The following is a 21084-nucleotide window of genomic DNA, read 5'->3' on the forward strand; positions in this document are numbered from 1 at the left end:
ATAAACATTTGTATATAGGATTTTATGTGGACATATTCTCCCATTTCTCTTGGATACATATACTTGGAAAGACATTGCTTTATTATATGGTAACTCTGTTTAACTTTTAAAAAGCTGTCAAATTGTTTCCCAAAGCAGTTGCACCATTTGACATTCCCATCAGCAGAGTAAAAGGGTTCCAATTCCTTCACATCCTCACCAACACTTATTATCTGACTTTTTGAATCTAACCATCCTAATGGGTCTAAAGTGGTATCTCACTGTGGTTTTGGTTTGCACTTTGCTGGTGAATAAGGATGCTCAGCATCTTTTCATGTGCTTATTGGTCATTTGTTTGGAGAAATGTCCATTCAGATCCTTTGACCATTTTTATATTGGGTTATTTATCTTTTGATTATTGAGTTGTAAGAGCTCTTTATATATTGTGAATATATTTTTATTTTAAAATATTTTTGTTCATTTTGGGAATTATCTTTTAACAATTATCTAGTTCTTAAGACCTAGTCTTAGAGCTATGTGATGGGGTCATAGGTGGTCATTTGAATGTAATGTTTATAGTTTACATAAACTTAAAAATATGATTTTTATGTATAAAATATTACATAATTAATGAATTAAAGACAAAACCGCTAGCATAAAGATGTCTGTTAGGTAGCATTCAAGACGAAATAGAACACCGTAATGCCCCAAATAAGTTAATGCTACTCTTGAAGACATTTAACTTAACTGCTGCATATGACTTAGGCACTAGGAGAATGTTTCATGAACTCTTTCAAAAGGTTCCTCTCCAAACTCTGTCACATGGTAGGTGGGAGTAGCAAACTACTACCAACAGGACAAAACTCTCCTCCCCTCTCCTGTTTTTGTTTTCCTCCTTCCCCTCCCAAGCTAAGAATGATTTTTACAATTTTAAATGCTTGGGGAAAAAGATGAACACTTTGTTACTGGGGAAAATAGTACAAACTTCAAATTTCAGTGTCCATAAAAAAATAAATAAATAAATGCAGACACACTGTTCCTTTACCTGTTGCCTACAGCTGCTTTCAAACTACACTGGCACATTTAAGTGGTAACACTAAAGAGAGACCGTTTACCAAACTTGACACTGTATCAACAAATTGACTTCTCACAACAATAAGCAGCAAACACTATTTCCTACTAGCCAAGACCAACTTAACAGTCACCTTCATGATTCTTTATAGTCAATTTCTTTTTCTCTTTATTTTAATAAATATTTATATGACACCTTGATTCTAATTTTATTAAAGGTTTTTAGGTTAGAGGTTTCATAGAATATCCTTTTCTTGCAAAATATGCAATTTCAAGAAGACATGATCCAGCCACACTCAATCTATTTAGTTAATTATTTTAAGAAACTTTTATGTCTGCTCATTACATACCCTGAGTCAAATACTATTTGGTGCTACAAGGACTTCTAAAGCCTATCCTTGCCCTCAGGAGGCTTACAGTCTAATTAGACAATAGTCACTATGCGAACAATTTCCCTAAAGATCACTCTGCTGTTGTAATCTTACATTAAGTGGCCTTGGATATTTTACGCCAGAATTCTAAGGCATGTTCTTTAAATTAAAAGAAAATTTTATTCGCAGTCAAAAAATAGTGCTCTGCAAACAATTCTGGTAAACTAAGGTGCCTGAGTCCCACCGGCTTCTGCTTTCCCACAGGTTCTTGGTCTTTCTGCTAAGTGTTCATCTCCGCTTTGGCCGTCTGGACCTATCTTAGTTCAATATCCCAAATGCAGTCATCCGTATTTGCTCATTGTAAATAATGCATCAATCCAAATACTGCGAAAACTTGCAGTCTATTATGTGCGATGAGAATAAAGAAATGGCCACCCGCATATGTGATTATCAGCCCTGAAAGTGATGATACTGCTGCTGCTTCTGCGAACAACCCTCAGTCTAAAGCGGTCGAGACCCAGCTGTGAGGTGCCCTTTTCCAAGCTGTCCCTCAGTGCCTCAGTTGCCTTTGCATTTTTATTTATCTTTCTACAGTGACTCATCGCCTCAAGTCAGGTTCAGCAGAGAAGCCAGGTCAACCCCCCCCCCCCACACACACACACCCGTACTTTCTGATCGAGGTGGCAGTGCTGAGATCCAGTCCAAAGGCAGCACCCAACCCTCCCTCACACGCACCCTCGCAAGGCTCGGAGCCCAGCGGGCGGACACCCACAAAGTTTGATGAGCCTGGAGCAGAGGCCCCGCCACCCCCACGGCAAGTCCGCACCCCGCCTGCACCCGCCTTCGCTCGGGGCGGCCCGGGCACCCAGAGAGGGACGGCGGGGGCAGGGCGCGCTGCTGCGCTGACCCAGATGGGCTCCCGCAGGGACCTTCAGCGCTGGCTCCCGCCCGCGTCCCGCCCGGGTCCGGCGTCCTGCGCCCACGGCGCCCGCACCGCCTTTCTTCCCCAGCTGCCGTCCGGCCCCCTCATCCCACCCGTTCAGCGCAACTTCCCCGGGCGTCCCCGCACCTGCACCCACGGCCCCCTCGCCCGCCCGCCCCTGCTCCAGGATTACCTGCTGGGGTGGCCTGGGGTCTTGTCCTGGGCGGTGCGAATCCGTGTCCGCCACTCTCGACCTCCTCCGTCAGCTCCCCTCCCGCCTCCCCCGGAGGGAGTCTGTCAGTCACGCTGCTCCCGGGGAGAGTCGCCGGCTTCCGGAGCTCCAAATACAGACAGCCGGGGGGAGAGGGGAGCCGAGCTGGCGGACGGGAGTGGAAATAAAGGGGAGCAGAGAGGAGAGGTGGGTGGCGGACAGGAGGGGCAGATGGGCCGTGGGAGAAGAGAGGGAGATGGGGAAGGAGAGGAAGGGAGGGAGAGCCTGCCAAGTGCCGGGCTGGGAAAGCAATGAAGTCACCGCACCAGGCAGCATCGCAAAGTCTGGAAAGATCCAAGAAGCTCCTGGCTGAAGAAGCCACACATAGATTGGACCTCAAAAGACCTGTGCAGAGAAATGATGGGTCCGTAGGAGGCAAGAGGCAGACCCGCGTGTCCTGCAACCCCAGGACATGGATAAAGACCCTGACGGGAGAGGTAATGGACATCCAGTGCTTTAGCTGGGCATCAAGCTCAGACACACTCATATTTTGAAACAAAAATTTTCAATGTATTTTTTAAAATGTTTTTTTTACATACAGCATCTTTGAAAGAAAAAAAATGTGCCTTATTATTTAAAAACAAATGAACCCCAAACCAACCTACTTTTTAAATGTGTATTTGTGGCCACTGCTCCATTATATATTGATTATGATGACAAAATTGGAGGCTTTTTACTTTTTTTGGTCCAAACTATTAGAAGGAAAGCATTGATTTTTCAATTTTCATCAGTTTATTTTCATCTGCAAAAGTGGACTTGAAGCTCTTCATCGAGTAAATGCCAGGAAAATAATTATAGACAAGAGAGATAAAGGGGGAGGGTATAATTGATATTTTCTAAAGCAAAATCTCCAAACAAACACAAAGATGAATGTCTAAAAAGCCAATATTCTGTGCTGATGTTAAAATCACCTCTAATTTGGTTCTGTGCGTTACAAGGCTTATTCTGAACCCACAGGACACAACTTAAATGGTCACTCCTATGACACATTGCTTTTGGCTGACGGTGGTGATGAGGAGGGCCTCTTTGCATATATCCAGAGCCATCACCATACTTATTATGCACACGCCTTGCATTTGGTAGGTATTCAAGACATTTGCAATGAAGGATAAATGAATGAATGAAATATTATGTATTACAACATTTATGTTCCAGGAATATAAAAAAGAATATATCCATAGGACCAATTTGTGCAGGTCCACAGGAAATTTCCAAACCTCTAGTCTAATGACTCTCCCCCGCCCCCAGCATTAACTTCAATAGGACATTATTAACTTCAAGAGAATACACATTAATAGAACATTTCCTCTGGCTAAATATATTTTGCATTGGAGTAGAAAGTAGTATGGTGTAGAAAGGTGAATAATGCAAAAAATCCTGCCCTTAGGTTTATAATATCGTAGGAAGATGAAGAGAGTATAAAAATAACCACTGTGTAAGGAAGACTGCAAAGGAAAAAAAAAAATGTCCCTAGAGAAGTATGAACAAAGTTATATGGATGTGCAGAAAAGAGAGAATTTGCTCCCAGTCCTGGGAATCAGAGAATGCATCCTGGTGGAAAAGAGAGTTGAGCCTTCAAGCAGACATAAAACAATAAGAGTAGATGATGGAGGAAGGATACTCAAGATGAAAGAAGCAGCAGGGACAAAATGGGGCGGTGACAAAGGATGGGACATGTATGAAGGGTTTTCCGAGCTCTGCTGGAATGGAGATTTGTGGGAGCCAGATCTGGGAAGGAAGGATATAGGTCCCAGACAGTGGCTGCCTTCAATCTTAGCTTAAGGTGTATGAACCCACGGGGGCAGGCAGTGAGAGACTTCTGATAGTTCTGGAGCAGAATCATGATAACAGTGGTTAATTTGGTGACTCTACCTAGGATTGGAAAGAGATACAGGGCAAAAAAAAATCCTCTAAATCTTTCAGTTCGCTTTGAAAGTCCAGCACAAACCTGCCAAGCCTGCCTTTCTCCTTAGCAGACAATCTCATCTGCTGTACAAGATCTGCTGAGGCCATGTTAACATCCATGCATTCAACATTTCTCAAAACATTTTCTCTCTTCTCTGCTCCTTAAATTTCATTGGAATCAATTTCTCCTTCCTCTTCAAAGCCAACAATACCCTTTGTCTTATTCCACCTTGAGTTCCTACTCTTGCATCCGAGCCTCCTCCTCTCCATTGATTTTGTCCCCCTGGATTACACTGAAATTGCAACCAGCCAGGGCTGCACCAAGAGCTGATGATATGGTAGACACATGGAAAAGAGGGGCTTGTCTTTGGAGTGGTTCTACTGTTCTGCCTTTCGTTATATAGTGTAAAACTTTAAAACTATTTTATATGAAGAGGCTTTGCTAGAAACTTGACAGAAAGTAGGTGACTCAGGACCTCAAAATTCATAGTCTATAAAGCTTATACAAATATCAAAGGAAATCCAGGCTTTCATGATCCCCTTCCAGATTCTGCTCCTGGAGTCCAAAGGCACCCGTGTATCAGTCTGACGTGCAGGAGGTTAACCATCTCTGCACTGGCTTGGTGAACAGTTCTCCCTAAAGAAGTGCATTGGATGGAAACCGATGAACCCAAATATACCCTCTTTCCTAAGCAGTACTCCTGCTGATGTGTGGAGAGAGTTTGCCCCTGGATTCCAAGTTGTGCCCTAAATGTTGGTCCCCAGGTTTCTGTGACACCTGCTCCACTCACATGGCTGCTGAGACAACTGAGATCAGATTATTGCCCCTGGGCTGTCTTGCCTGAGCCCCCTTTACCATACTGGTATGGTCTCTAACTGGCAAATAGAAAACACCCAGTGAACACAGTATTCTTTTCTGGAGCTTTTCCTGGCCTTGAGGAGGTAAGGCTAATGATGGCGTGCCTCCACAAACACCCTTCTGGGGAGCTGGCGGATCTGCAGAACAGGTTTCCAGTGTGCCACGGGAGTTTGTACTTTATTTTAATGACTGCCAAGTGGAAAGTTATCAATGGTAATTTTGCCAGTGGTTGATTCACAAACTGTAGGTGCTGAGAATGAGGTAACACAGCTAAGACTTACTGAGCACTTACTATGTGTCAACCTCTGTTCCAAGCATCTTATATGTAGTAATGCACCAGCCTCGTGAGGTGGGTACTGTTCTTCTCTGCATTTCATAAATGAAGAAATGGGCGTAGAGACGTTTAGTCATTTGTTCAAGTTCACAAAGCAACATCGTAGTGGGATTTTGGACTTGGCAGCCTGACTTGACTTTGTACACTTCACCACCACACTTCGTAGGAACAAGGAAAAACAAACAGGAATGAATATATAACTATTAATCAATATCACAAATACTATAAGACTTGATATCTGTGATGGGATTGATGTCTATGCATTACCAAGAATACCCAGAAATAAAATTGACATCCTGCTTCCATTGAGCTGATGTGACAGGAATGAATAAACCTGACTAAAGAAAATGATAGAACTTGATAGTACGCCAGAGTGCAGAGAAAGGGGCAGGTGAGCAATGCCATCTTGAGTTTATGCTGTGTAGACAAAGATAAGTTATATGAGTTAAGTGTGTCCCCATCTCTGCAATACAAACCCTGGCGCAGGTGTAACAGTGAGTTACTGATTGCTTTGGGCATATGAATCCTTTACATCCTTTCTTCTCAAAGAGGGAACTAGGGTCGCTCAGCTCCTGCATCTTGATCCTTCTCCTCTCCACCGGAGCATTGGAACCTTGTGCCAGAGAAGTCAGACCCCAAACGCGAGTTTAAAATATTCCAAACTTTAGCCATGCAAAGGCCCTAATAAGGATTTCTATCTTATTTACTTCCATGTGTCCTGACCCAGAATCTGTGAGAGAGAGAACTCCTTGATGGCTGTGCTCCAGGGTCTGATTTTCCCTGGTAGTTTGTTATACCGAACTGTCACTTTGGGGAGCAACGACAAGTGTGGCAGAGCTGAACCCAGCACATTACCTTTGCAACACCACCTCCAGTGCCCGCCTGCCCCCCCCCCCCACACACACCCCAGCTTCATTTGGCTACCCCTTGCTCTTCCATACATAGTTCCAGGACATGGAAACAGATTGGAAGTAGCAGCATGGAGCCCTCTTTTTTCCAGTGTGAGGATCCTTCGTCATTATTTTGATTGCTCTGTTCACACGCGAATGATGTGGGGGAGGGGAAGGGATGAGCTTGGAAGTTGAGTAGATCAACTATAAATAGAATAAAGGGAAGGTGAACACCAACTTCCCCAGCACTGCAGACACTAAAAACCACACTATATTTGTTCAGTGAATAGAAATTCTTAACCTGGCTTTTCTAGACAAGCTTCAGGAATCTGGGCTCCATGAATTGTACAGGGTGGGCAAAAGCAGGTCAACAGTTGTGAGTTCGAGAAACACAGAGTTTATTCTTGTATTATCATTTATTAATTATTGTATTCTGTTCTATACAAACAATCGTAAACCTACTTTTGTCCCATCCTGTATGTAATGTTTTGGGTTTTGTACATTTATCTGAGAAAATGATCCACAGCTTTTATCACATATTTTTAGAGTAATTTCTGTCTAAAAATTGATCAGGATATCAATGATTTACAGAAGTGTAAAACAGAGAAAAGCGGTTCCTTCCTGCCTTTCTTTCTGTACCTTCGCGACACCACCTCCAGTGCAAAGCCAGTGTCTCAGCCTCAGGTGAGCACAGGCTCTGGTTCTCAGAGCAGAGGTGTGAACAGCCTGGCTCGGCAGAATTATCCAGGCAGATCGTGTTTGGTAGGTCTAACCTTTTGCGGAGATCTTCTGTTTTTAAAGGACATTTGTGATGGTCATACCTTAACTCACAGGGGTAACTCACTAATCCTGGGCACTGAGGTGGATGTGGGGTCGAGTTCAGAGGCATCTGAGAAAACGAAGGAGGCTGGTGAACACCACTCAAACCACGGGGCATGTCTCTCATAACCCACTTTGTGGATTGTTAGAGAATAATCTCTGCATGAAAATTCTATGTAACTAGAAATAGATAAGACCACTGGTCCTCAACCTAAGGATTCTTTTTAAATTCCACTGACTCGCCCTGGCCAGTTTGGCTTAGCGGTTGGAGCGTCGGCCTGCGGTCCGGAGAGACCTGGGTTCAGTTCCTGCTAGGGGCATGTACTTCGGTTGCAGTTTGTCCCCGGCCCTGGTTGGTCGTGTGGGTGGCAGCCACTCGATGTGTCCCTTCACGTCGATGTTTCTCTCTCTCTCTCTCCCTTCCTCTCTCTCCCTCCCACTCTATCTGTACAAAAAATGGAAAAATATCCTCAGGTGAGGATAAAATAAATAAAAAAATAAATAAATTCCACTGACTCGTTGGAGCTATACTTAAATACTCCAGTCCTTCCTTCGTGGAATACCTTTGAAATTTACAGTTTCATTGAACTGAAAATAAATTACTCTCAAAAATTTTTGTTTGTTTGTTTTCTGTTTTGCAAGTCCCCCCTGTCTATATTTATGTGCCTAAAAGCAGGACCATACAAATCTCAAATTTATTTTATATCATTATGCATGCTAAGGAAAGGGCGACCCTGTCTCTTCTTCTTGGCACATGTTGACAAATTGCCCCCATTCACCCACTAGCGCTTGTGTTAGGCACAGCTGTACACAGTGGCCCTGACCAAGGAGAGACAGTGTATGACACCCAACCAGTGGTCAGTAAACATTTTCATTTCAGTAAGTTTGCTTACTGAAGCAAATAAAGATTTAAAGTCAAAGCCCAGAAAAACAGACATTTTTCAAAAATAGTACAGAAAAATTAAACTATTACAAGTGTTCCATTTATATAAATATATATATATTTAAATTCCAATTATGAGGAAGAAATAAGGTAATGGCTAATGAGAGAATTATTATTTTCTTTTTTAATTTTTTAAAATTAATTAATTTATTTTTGTTACAGATGTTTCTCCTAATTATTATTTTCTAATAAGGGAAAAGTCAGAGTCAAAAATTTAGAGACAGCCCTGGACAGTTTTGCTCAGCGGTTAGAGCGTCGGCCTGCGGTCCGGAGAGACCCGGGTTCGGTTCCCGCTAAGGGCATGTACTTCGGTTGCAGTTTGTCCCCGGCCCTGGTTGGTCGTGCGGGTGGCAGCCACTCGATGTGTCCCTTCACGTCGATGTTTCCCTCTCTCTCTCCCTTCCTCTCTCTCATCCCACTCTATCTGTACAAAAAATGGAAAAATATCCTCGGGTGAGGATTAAAAAAAAAAAAAAAATGTAGAGACAGTCTAAGAGAGAGAGATTATCCAAGAGGATTTAAGAAACCTGGAGGCCAGTTTGAACCCAGAGTGAGCATAGAAAAAGATGCCGATATGGTATTCAGCTCTTTTACTAGTGGCTATAGAAGCTGTGGTACATTTGTACAATGGAAATACTACTCTGCCATAAAAAGGAAGAACATTTCATCCTTTGCTATAGCATGGATGGACCTGGAGAACATTATGCTAAGTGAAATAAGCCAGTCAGAGAAAGACAAGTGCCATATGATTTCACTCTTTAAAAAAAAAAAAAAAATTATTTTATTGATTTGAGAGAGAGAAGGGCAAGGGAGAGAGAGATAGAAATATCAATGAGAGGGAACATCAGTTGGCCGCCTCCTGCATGCCCCCCACTGGGGATTGGGCCCACAAGCTGGGCATGTGCCCTGACTGGGAATCGAACTGGCGACCTCTTGGTGCATGGGTCAATGCTCAACTACTGAGCCACACCAGCTGGACTGATTTCACTCATATGTGAAATTTAATGAACAAACCGAACTACCAAGCAAAATAGAAGCAGACTCATAGAGCAGGCAGATAGTTCTGGGGGTGGAGGGGAGGTGTTGCTGGGGGTGCAGGGTGTGGGCGGTGGAGGGATTGAACAAAAAAGAAAAAGAAAGAACTCATTGGCAACAGTGTTGGTGATTGCGGGGGTGGAGGGGTGTGGGTAGAGGTGGAAGAGGGCAGAGAGGGGATAAATGGTGATGGAGAAAATTAAATTAAATTAAATTTTAAAAATATATGAGTTTAAAAGAGACTTGAGAAGGTGAAATTGTCTGAGGCCAGTGGTTTGACTGGGGTTTACTAGTAAGAAGGTAAGCTTATATAGTTTTCATTTTAATGTAGTATCTTAAAATAATGAAAACATAAAAGAGATTAAAATAACCATATCATCCATTTCTTTCCATATCTTCTATGTGATATATTTTGTAGTTGTAAGTTAAAAGTGAAGCCATAATATATAGCTAAAACACAGAATTAGATTTCAGTTTTTAAAATACAATTATCTTTACTAAGTGGGGTACCTTTTCCTTTCTCATTTAATCAGGCAGACATGAGGGCTTTTACTAGTGCTATAGATGGGGAGCTAATTAACGCTGATGAAGAAAGAAAAACTGAGGGATGTGGAGAAGGCTACCTAGAACTTAGCTCAAATTAAGAACGCTCCTTTAAATGGCAGAAATGCTAAAATATCCATCCAGCTGGCACATAGAAGGCTCTCCATAGATACTGATTGATCTGAATATTGTGATCAATAACACTCAGAGAATAATCTGGAAAATATACATCATCTGAAAGAAACTTTCATTGCTCAAAATAATTTTAAACAATAACTATAATAATCAGTGGTCTATTATAAATTTAATATTGTATATATGTATTATACACTTAGCATATTTTAAATACAGAGTATGCTTAATACACATAAAATAAAGAGTAGTTGGCCTATAATTTCATGGAATCTCTAAGACAGCAAGTGGAAAATTCCAAAACAATAACTCCCTCCAATTAGCTATAATCCTGGTCAGGGTGCCTGAAAACTTTTTACAATGAACATCTCTGTGCATTCAAGTTTCTGCATGTTTTTAGTCCAACAGTCATCAACAAAATAGAAAGGATTAACGTCCAATAATTTTCTTGGCCAAATCTCATACTTGGAAAATAATATTCTATTGAGTTTTATGGATTGCTCAGTTTTTGGAAACAATGCAATCCGGACTGAGTATTTCCTAATGATCCGTCAAAAGAACCAAAACAAAACAATAAGGCTGTTTTTAAACTTGATCCTTATTTCTGATACCTCAAGAGCTTTGTTGATATGATCCAGTTGTTTCCCATCAAATGGAAGGGATGGAGTCATGAGTTATTTAGTTGTCTGACCTGTGAGCCATTTTACCCGATTCTGGTCAGAGCAGGGAGCATTTGTCTCCTCCTTCTCTCCCCCACACTTCCCATCCTAGATTATCTCCATCATCTTGTGACTAAAGGAGAAAATAACTCCGCAGCTGTCAGTGGCTTTCTCAGCTGCCAACACAAGAACTTGATCACACAGAGGGAAATTCCTGAATTCAGGAAAGAGAGTCAACATGCACACTTTTGGTTACACCATCCAGGCGCCTGCTGGTAGTAGTGGTGGTGACAGGGTACCTCTGTCTGCACCCTCCAGAGCTCCCCAAGGCATGTCTGAAGCTACAGTCAATGTGGTTTTTTTGGTTATTCTTTTATCTTATTGTTCTTTTGAAAGAACTCTCATGTGGGACTAGACCTTTCATTTTTTTCCCCTTTATCGATTTTAGAGAGAGAGGAAGGGAGAGGGAGAGACAGATAGAAACATCAGTGAGAGAGAACGCCTATTGGTCACCTCCTGCATGACCCCCACTGGGGATCGGCCCACAACCTCGGAATGTGCCCTGACTGAGAATCGAACCTATGACTTCTTGGTGCATGGTTTGACGCCCAACCACTGAGCCACACTGGCTGAACAGGATGAAATCTTTAGCAGCTGGGTTTCATGTGAGACAGAAAAAGCACACCTTCCTCACTTCGTGCCATTTCGGAAGTTCTCTGGGTCCTGTTGAAGCTGTTCACTGGCTGTGGACGAAGGGAGCAGCTCCGACTGAGCAGCTGGGTCTTGCTCAGCACTGGCTCTTGTCTCGTGCTTCTGCTTTTGAGGCATCAATAAAGGCTGGAGGCTGAAGAAACTGCAGGTGTGGTGACTGAGCGGAGAGAGGTGAGGATACCCATGGATCCATCTGGCAGTGCATGGTGGAGGGGGCCCTGGAGGAGGCGGCAGGAGAGGTGTAGGGCACTTTGCAGGGCAGAGAGGACAGACAGAGCCAGAGCCAGCCTGCAGTGCCAGGGTTGGCGAGAAACCTGGCTGGCTAGGGTGGGCGCCATGGTGTGGTGAGGAGGACAGAGTGGCGTTTGGGGGGAGCGGTTCTGGGACCAGGGACTGGCTGGAATAGACACTTTCAAGTTCACAGTCCATGACCACGTGGCAGGTCTCACTGAACATAGTCCTGACTCCAAATGGACAGAGCCTAGAGAGACTACATTTTTAGTTCATGTTTTAAAAAGAATAATAAAAACATTAATGGATGAAATACTGCACCTTTGAAACTTTAATAAGCACCTAACTATACTCTTGTGGATTTCCGTAGTTGTGATGAAATAAAAGTGGATGAACCTCTGCATGGGGAGGGCTGCCAACAGGAAGGAGGAACATTCTACAGCACAGGACGGAGGGCAGTTTACAGGGTGGGGCAGAAGTAGGGTTACAATTGTTTCTATGGTAAATAATGTAATAATTAATAAATAACACAAGAATTAACCGTGTTTTGCAAACTCACAACTGTAAACCTACTTTTGCCCCACCCTGTATATTTCCAGTTTCTGACAAGAAGAAGGGGGAGGAAGAGGAAGAGGAATAATAAGACTAAGACTAAGACTAAGAGGCAGGAGGAGGAGGAGGAAGAGAAGGAGGAGGAGGAGGAGAAGAAGAGGAAGAAGAAAATAATAAGAATACTGGAGGCTTAAATCTAAGTTGATTTTTGGGGGAAAAGTGATTAATTTCTTACTTCTTACAGATATAGCAATGACCATTCTTCATTCAACAAAACTTGATCTTCAGACAAGTCTTGAATGAGTTACTACAACTTCATAAAAAGTGTCAAAGAGACCTGTAAGACCAGGCTGCCCATATTTTAAAAAAAGAAACTACAGACCTCACTTATATGTGGAATCTAATGAACAAAATAAATTGATGAACAAAATAGATCGAGTCATGGAAGCAGGGAAGACTGACCAACCTCAGAGGGAAGAGGGGGTGGGAAGAGATAAACCAAAGAACTTATATGCATGTATGCATTACCAATGGACACAGACAATCGTATGGGGAAGGCAATCGTATGAGGAGGTGGGTGTGGGGAGGAGGGGGTCAGTGGAGGGGGTGTGACGGAGGGACATCTGTAATACTTTCAACAATAAAGATACATTTTTATTTTTTTATTCCTCACTTGAGGACATTTTTCTACTTATTATCAGATAGAGTGGGAGGGAGGGAGGAGAGACAGAGAGAAACATCGATGTGGTAGAGCCACATCGACTAGCTGCCTCTGGCATGACCGACCAGGGCCAAGGACAAACTGCAACCAAGGTACGTGCCCTTGATCGGAATCGAACCCTCGACTTATTGGTCTTCGGGCTGATGTTCTAACCACTGAGCCAAACCGGCCATGGCTAAAGATACATTTAAAAATATATATGTAGTACATAATTGATGTATTTGGTAGTATGGGCAGTAATATAAAGAATTAAATTTCACATGGATCCTGTGATGTGACTTTGACCTTTCCATTGGGATTTAATTAGGATCTTTATGATTAAATTTATGAAAAGATCAGTGGGATGTAGATGGGCATTCTTTTTTTTAAATCCTCATATTTTTCATTTATCTTCAGTCAGAATGGGAGGGAGGGAGAGAGAGAAAAGAGAAACTTCGAGGTGAGAGGGACACATCGACTGGTTGCCTCCTGCACAACCCCAACCAGGGCTGGGGACCGGACCACAACTGAGGTACATGCCCCTCACCAGAATTGAACCTGTGACTCTTTGGTCCACAGGCCATGGCTCTAACCACTTAGCAAGACCGGTCAGGGCAGATGGGCATTCTTTAGTTGCCTTGTAAACTGATAGTAGAGGTTGAAAATTTCAATATATGAAGTATTTGTTTAAATTTTTTATTCTTACTTCCTATGAAAGAGAGCCCTGTAGAACTATCATTGAATGTTGCGATGTTTTGAACTATGCATAGTTTTGTTTCCTAGTAAAATAATTACAGTTAAAACATGGGTTTTTTAAAAAAGAAACTATAGAAAAGTCTGAATAACTCTATGGTGCCATTCAAACATGTTTGATGGTTGATAATCCTTATAAAGTTATAATTATATACTTGAACTTTTAAAATTTATATTATGTACATTTATTTAGAAGATGATTCGACTATAGAATGAAGCTCTTTTAGCATCATAAAAACCCATATCTTACAATCTCATAATTGTGTTTCTCTTTAAGTTCTATAACTCCAAAGAGATTCTTGTGTCTGATTTTTCCTGTATTCAGGATTTTGCGTAGTTTGATGTGGTCATTAATGCAGATTGCAATGAAAAGTAAGTATAGTCATAACCCTCTTGTCTAAAAATAATTGTCAGGAAGTAGCTATCTTGCTAAAATGTTTCGTTATCATCTCCTTGATCATGGCTAGCCAGAACCTGAATGAAACAAAAACTTCCTAAAAACTGCAACATCATAAGCCTTTCATTTGTTTTGATCTGATTGTAAATATCCATTGAGAGATTTCTTTCCCTCCCACCCATCCAAAGACAGAGAACTGGTTGCAAATTGGAGCAAATGCTGACACAGATTTGCATTTTCCAGGATTCTTCAAAGCACAAGTAAGAGCTCCACGGCCTCCCACAGAGTAGCCAAAAATAGCCAATTTTCCATGGTCCACTGGAAAATTGGCATTTATCAGTGAGGAAAGCTTATTCATTATGTAAGAGTACATTCTGTAGATAGTTTTTCAAGTATCCACATAAAATCCAGCCCCCGTGCCAACGTCCCAGATCTTGACCTGATACCTGGAGCAATGATGACCAGGCTGTGTTCTGAGCCCACCAGAGATGGCTGATCCGATGGAGCGTTGACTGTGTGTGTCTGAAGACAGGCAGCCGGTACAGCTCAATAACGTTTCCAGTTCCTGGCTTTGGAAGTAAGAAGACAGCAAAATTCATTTTGCACGTTATTTCAAACCTGTCATATTCAAACACCTTCAGCAACCCTCTAGACTCTAGAGAGCAGTGCCGTCCCAAAGATCTTTCTGGGGGGATGAAGGTGTTCACCCAAGTTTGATGTGAAAAGTTCAGGTGTGCTCCCTCCTCCTCCCAACCCGCTTCATCTCCCAGAGCAGAAGCCTCCACCGCCAGCAGCCACCTTCTTTCAGTCACCCTTTGGTGAGGACATGGAAATTAAAATAGCAGTCAGGGGAAGAATGACAAAGAAACAGATCTCCAGCAAGCTTTCCAGAGCTGCTCTGTTCAATATGGTAGCCACTAGACACATGGGGCTACTATAATTGAAACTGAAATTAGCTTAATGTATTCATTAATTAAAATAAAACAAAATGAACAGTTTAGCTCGTCACTAGACACATTTCAAGTGCTCAGTAGCCGCATGTGCTGGTGGTGACAGTACAGCGTTGTGTCGTCGAATAGGATGTAGGAGATAAAGAGTGGAGAGGAGAAAAGGTTCTACCACGTAAACAGCCCGTCTCTGACACCCCCTCCCCCTCATTGTCACCCTCACCCAATGCCTCTGCTTTTAAAAACCGCAGCCTGGCCCTGGCCGGTTTGGCTCAGCGGTTAGAGCATCAGCCTGCAGTCCAGAGAGACCCGGGTTCAGTTCCTGCTAAGGGCACGTACCTCAGTTGCAGTTTGTCCCCGGCCCTGGTTGGTCGTGTGGGTGGCAGCCACTCGATGTGTCCCTTTCACATCGATATTTCTCTCTCTCTCTCTCTTCCTCTTTCTCCCTTCCACTCTATCTGAACAAAAAATGGAAAAATGTCCTTGAGTGATGATAAAAAAAAAACACACACAAAACAAAACAAAAAAACCCCCGCAGCCTGCAGTTTAAACTTGTCGGCATAGCTTCTTATTTCTGTAATGTATTTGTATGATAAGGAGGGCAAACACTTTTCAGATATTGCTTTTTTAGCAGCTTTATTGATGGATGATTGACATAAAAATAAATTACACATATTTCAATGGCATAATTTGTTAAGTTTTGGCATCTATGTACACCTACGAAACCATCGTCACAACCGAGATAATGAGAGTATCCGTCACCCCCACATTTCCCCTTGCTGTTTTGTCATCCTCTGCTGCCCTCCATGCCCCTTCTCCCATTGCCCGCACCCCTGACCGCTTTCTGTTATTACTGATTAGTTCTAATGTCCAGAATTGTACATAAGTGAAACCAAACAGCTTATTTTCTTTGTCAGGCTTTTTTTTTTTTCACTCAGCATAATAATTTAGAGATTTACTCATGTTTTTGTTGTTATTGTTGAGTAGTATTCCATTTTATGGATATCCTTCAGTTTGTTTAACCATATGTTGAAGGACGATTGGACAGTCTGGGAACATACAAATAAAGTTGTTATGAACATTTATGTACAAGTTCTTGTATGGACATACGCTTTACTTTCAGGTAAATACCTAGGAATGGAATGACTGAGTCATATGGTACAGGTATTTTGAAACTTTTTTAAAAACCAGACAAAATGCTTCCAAATTGGTTGTAACATTTTATATTCCTACCAGTGCTGTGTGGCAATTCCAGTTGTTCTGTCCTCATCAGTGGTTGGTGTATTTGATCTTTCCAATTTTAGACATTTAGATCTCTAATAAAAATGCCCATTGCTCCCCATTCTAAGTCCTTATTTCTTCATCTGAGAGGCATATTTGAGTATATGACATTGATTTCTGGTTGTTGTTTTTTTTTTAATTAAAGTCACCAAAATGATGGGTTATTGATTTTTTTTTTGAGAAATATATGAAATAACATCAATTTTTACTTTATGGTGAGGTCTGAACTAAAGAAATCGAAAAGAAAGGATGAAAAAGATCTTTTTATAGATCTGGATGCAACCCCTGTTAAAGCCTAGAATACCCTGTAGTAGTTTAGGTAATCTATTATCTTTATATTTCCATATGAAGCCCTATTAAAAGATTAATAAAGCACAGAGACGGTTTTATATAAAGGAGAAATGTTTTTATTTATTTGTTTTCTGTTAATCCTCACCTGAGGACATTTTCCCATTGATTTTTAGATAGAGTGGAAGGCAGGGAGGGAGAGAGAGAAAGAAACATTGATGTGAGAGAGACACATCAATTGGTTGCCTCCCACACAACCCCCACTGGGGCTGGGGATCAAACCTACAACCCAGGTATGTGCCCTTGACTGGGAATGGAACCCTTGACCTTTTGGTCTGAGGGCTGATGTTCTAACCACTTAGCAAACCATCCAGGGCTAAAGGAGAAATGTTTTTTAAATTAACTTTATAATTTAAAAAATTTTTTTCCCTAATTTTAGAGAGAGAGGAAGGAAGGGGGAGAGAGAGAGAAACATCAATGAGAGAGAGCATTGATTGGCTGCCTCCTGCATGCCCCCCACGAGAGATTTGGCCAGTAACCTGGGCATGTGCCTTGACCAGGAATTGAACCAGCGACCTCTTGGTGCATGGGTCAACGCTCAACCATGGAGCCACACCATCCAAGCAACTTAAAAAATTTAAATAAACTTGCTCTTGACAAAATTTAAATAGTACACAACTGAGTAGAATCTGATTGTAAAAGTCTTTTTTCACCCCCAGCTACTGCAAATCTTTCCCATGGTGTCACTGTGTACAGTCATAACTAAAGAGTGTTCATGTACCTGTTTCTCAAAAATGTCTTTATATAAAGTAAGCACAGTTAAAGATGATCGATATCAATCATTAAGGAAATGTAAATTAAAATTGTGATACCATTCTTTAAAATGGCTAAAATAATAAAAAGAAAAATCTGACAATACCAATTGCTAACAAAGATGAGGAACAACTAGAAGCCCCATACATTGGTGATGGGAAAGTAAAATTATATTGCTATTTTGGAAAAAAGGTGTGGCAGTTTCTTATATAGTTAAATATATACTTACAATATGAACCATCAGTTCTACTCCCAAGTAACAAAGCTCGTGTTTACACAAAGCCTATACATGAGAGTTTCTAGTGGCTTTCTTCATAATTGGTAAAATCTGGAAAAAAAACCAAATGTACCTCAAGTAGAAAATGGATAAACAAACTGTGGTCTATCCATATAATGAAATCTTATTGAGCAACCAACAGAGATGTACTACTGACACACCTATTAAGAGGAATAAATCTAAATATGCTGTGCTAGCTAAAAGAATCCCAAAATCAATGCCGGAAGGAATTGTCATAAATGCATGGAAATTAAGCATCTCATTTTTAAATCAATAAAAAAGAAGACATCCTGAGGGAAATTTAAAAAATACTTTGGGATGAAAGAAAAAAAAACACACACACAACATACTTATAGGATATAAACCAAAGACATTTTTAAGAGGAAATTTGTACCTGTAAACACTCATATTTTAAAAAATTGTCAAATCAATAGTCTAACCTCTATGTTAAGAAGAAAAGAACAATATAAATGCAAAACAATGAGAGAGAAAAAAACAGTAAAGAATAGAGCATAAATAAATAAAATAAAGAAAATCAACAAAATCAAAGTAATTTCCTCAGAATTTTAAAAAATATGATAAACCTTGAGATAGGTTGATCAAGAAAAAAGAGACAAGACTCAAATTATTAAAGTTAAAAAAGAAAGAGAGGACATTAATATTGGTCTTATAGAAATAAAAGCAATAATATGAGACTAGTATGGATAATTGTACACCAACAAATTAGATAACTTATAAAATGGGCAACTTACTAGAAAGACACAAACAGCTAAAGCTGACTCAGAAAGAAATAAAAAATTTGAGTAGATCTATAAGAAGAGATACCGAATTAGTAATTAAAAATCTTTCCAAAATGAAAAGTCCAAGTCTTGGTGACTTCACCGGTGAATTTTATCAAATAGTTTTAAGTACATGCAAACACAAACCCAAATAATACAAATTCTTCACAAACTCTTTGAGAAATAGGGTGGGAGAGAGCACTTCTCACTACTCACATGTGGCCAGTATTACCCTGACACCAAAAGAAGACAGACATCCCCCCCCAAAGAAAACTACAAATTAATATCCCTTGTGAATATAGATATAAAAATCCCCAACAAATACTAGCAAACAATATCCAACAACATGCATAACCATGGGTGATTTATCCTAGGAATGCAAGCTTGGTTCAACATAAGAAAATCAATGTAATTCACTATATAAATACAACAAAGGAAAAAAAGCATATGATCTCTAGATACAGAACAAGCATTTGACTAAATCCAGCTCCCTTTATAATAAAAACATTCAACAAACTAGGAATAGAAGTGAAATTTCTCAACCTGATAAAGGCCATCTACAAAAAAACAAACAAAAGAACAACAACAATAAAACCACACACACAAAACAAAACATAGCTAGCATAAAAATTAATGATGAAAGACTGAAATCTTTCTCTATAAAATCAGAAAAAAAATTCTAAGATATCCACTCTCACCATTTGTTTAACATTATGCTGGAGGTTATAACCAGGGCAATGAGCAATTTTTTTTTTTAAAAGCATCTAGATTGAAAAAGGAGAAGTTAAACTGTCTCTATTTGAAGATGATATGATCTTGAATATAAAAACCCTAACAAATAGACACAAAAAACTATTAGAACTAATAAATGATTCAACAAAGTTGAAAGGTACAGTATCAACATACAAAAAAAAATCTATTTTACTTTTAGCAATGGAAAATCTGAAAATGCAATTAAGGAAACAATTCCATTTATCATAGCATCAAAACCAATAAAATATTTAGAAGTAAGTGTAATAAAATTAGGGCAAGATTTATATGCTGAAAACTATAAAACATTATTAAAAGTAATATAGAAAATCTAAGTAATTGGAAAGACATCCCATATTTCTAGATTAAAACACTTAACATTGTTAAAATAAATCTACAGATTCAACACAATCCTTATAAGAATCCCAACTGTCTTCTTTGCAGAGATTGACAAGGTGATTCCAAAATTCTTATGCAGTTGTAAGAAACCAGAATAGCTAAAACAATCTTTAAAAACACAAAGTTGAAATGTTCATATTTTTTAAAAATTTAAATTTTAGTAAAAAATGAGAGAAGTCAAGACAGTATGATATATAGATCAATAAAGTAGAATTAAAAGTCCAGAAATAAACTCAACATTTATCAGCAATTGATTTGTAACAAGAGTGACAAGACGATCCAATAAAGAAAATAGAGTCTTTTCAAAAAAGAATTGAAAGTGGCTATTACTGAGACAACTGGGTAAACTTAGGTAAAAGAATGAATTTGGACCTCTACTTCATACCATGTATAAAAACCAACTCAAGAGAGAGCAAAGAACTAAATAAAGACATAAAACTATAAAATTCTTTTTTTTTTTTTAAAGCATAGGTATAAATCTTTGAGACCTTAGGTAATGCAATGTTGATGTTTTTATTTTTGTTTTTTTGTTCATTTTTTCTAAAGCTATGACACCAATAGCATAAGAAACCAAATTTTAAAAAGATAAATTGGACTTCATCAAAATTGAAGCATTTTGTGCTTTCAAGAACACAACTGAGAAAGTGAAAAGACAAATTAGAGAGTAGGAGAAAATATTTGAAACTATGTGTTTGATAAAGGTTTAGTACCAGATAGATAAATGAAAGAAAGAGGCCCAATAATATTTTTTTTTTTTTTTTTTTTTTTTATCCTCGCCTGAGGACATTTTTCCATTTTTTGTTCAGGTAGAGTGGGAGGGAGAGAGAGGAACAGAGAGAGAGAGAGAAACATCGATGTGAAAGGAGCACATCGAGCGGCTGCCACCCGCACAACCGACCAGGGCCGGGGACAAACTGCAACCGAGGTACGTGCCCTTAGCGGGAACCGAACCCGGGTCTCTCAGGACCGCAGGCCGACGCTCTAACCGCTGAACCAAACTGGCCAGGGCGAGGCCCAATAATATTAGTCTTCAGGGAAACACAAATCAAACCACCACAAAATACCACTTCAGACCCACCAGGGTGGCAAAAATAAAAAAGACAGACAATAACAAGTGTTGATGTGGATATTTAGAAATTGGAACTCGTACACATTCTTCTTCTAGGTATCTACTTGAGAGAAACAAAAAATATGATCATGTAAAATTGTGTATGCTAATGTTCATAATATTATATCCAAAAAGTGGAAACAACCTAAATATCCATCAGTGAGTGAGTGGATAAATAAAATAAAATGTGGTATATTCATACAACAGAATATTATTCAGCCCTGAAAAGAAATAAAGTACTATACAGGATACAAAATGGATGAACATAGAAAATATAATCTAAGTGAAAGAAGTCAGACACAAAAGGTCATATATTATACAATTAAATTTATGTGAAGTGCCCAGAATAAGTAAATCCATAGAGA

At 40.1% G+C, this 21084-nt stretch overlaps 1 protein-coding gene across 2 annotated transcripts in view; it reads right to left on the reverse strand.

Moving 5' to 3' along the window:
* The window catches only part of CAP2 (cyclase associated actin cytoskeleton regulatory protein 2), a 145623-nt gene extending 131048 nt beyond the window's left edge, over positions 1 to 14575 (reverse strand). Inside the window, exon 1 of one of the 2 annotated variants that reach the window (XM_036255980.1) lies at positions 14524 to 14575. The gene's annotated coding sequence lies outside the window, so the exon portion shown is untranslated. Of the gene's footprint in view, positions 1 to 2536; positions 2654 to 14523 lie in introns of those variants that run through there. The other variant, XM_036255979.1, reaches the window with a different exon arrangement.
* Between the last annotated feature and the right edge of the window lie 6509 nt (positions 14576 to 21084).

The sequence above is a fragment of the Molossus molossus genome, unplaced genomic scaffold (genome assembly GCF_014108415.1).
Source record: "Molossus molossus isolate mMolMol1 unplaced genomic scaffold, mMolMol1.p scaffold_m16_p_12, whole genome shotgun sequence".
NCBI classification, from domain to species: Eukaryota; Metazoa; Chordata; class Mammalia; order Chiroptera; family Molossidae; genus Molossus; species Molossus molossus.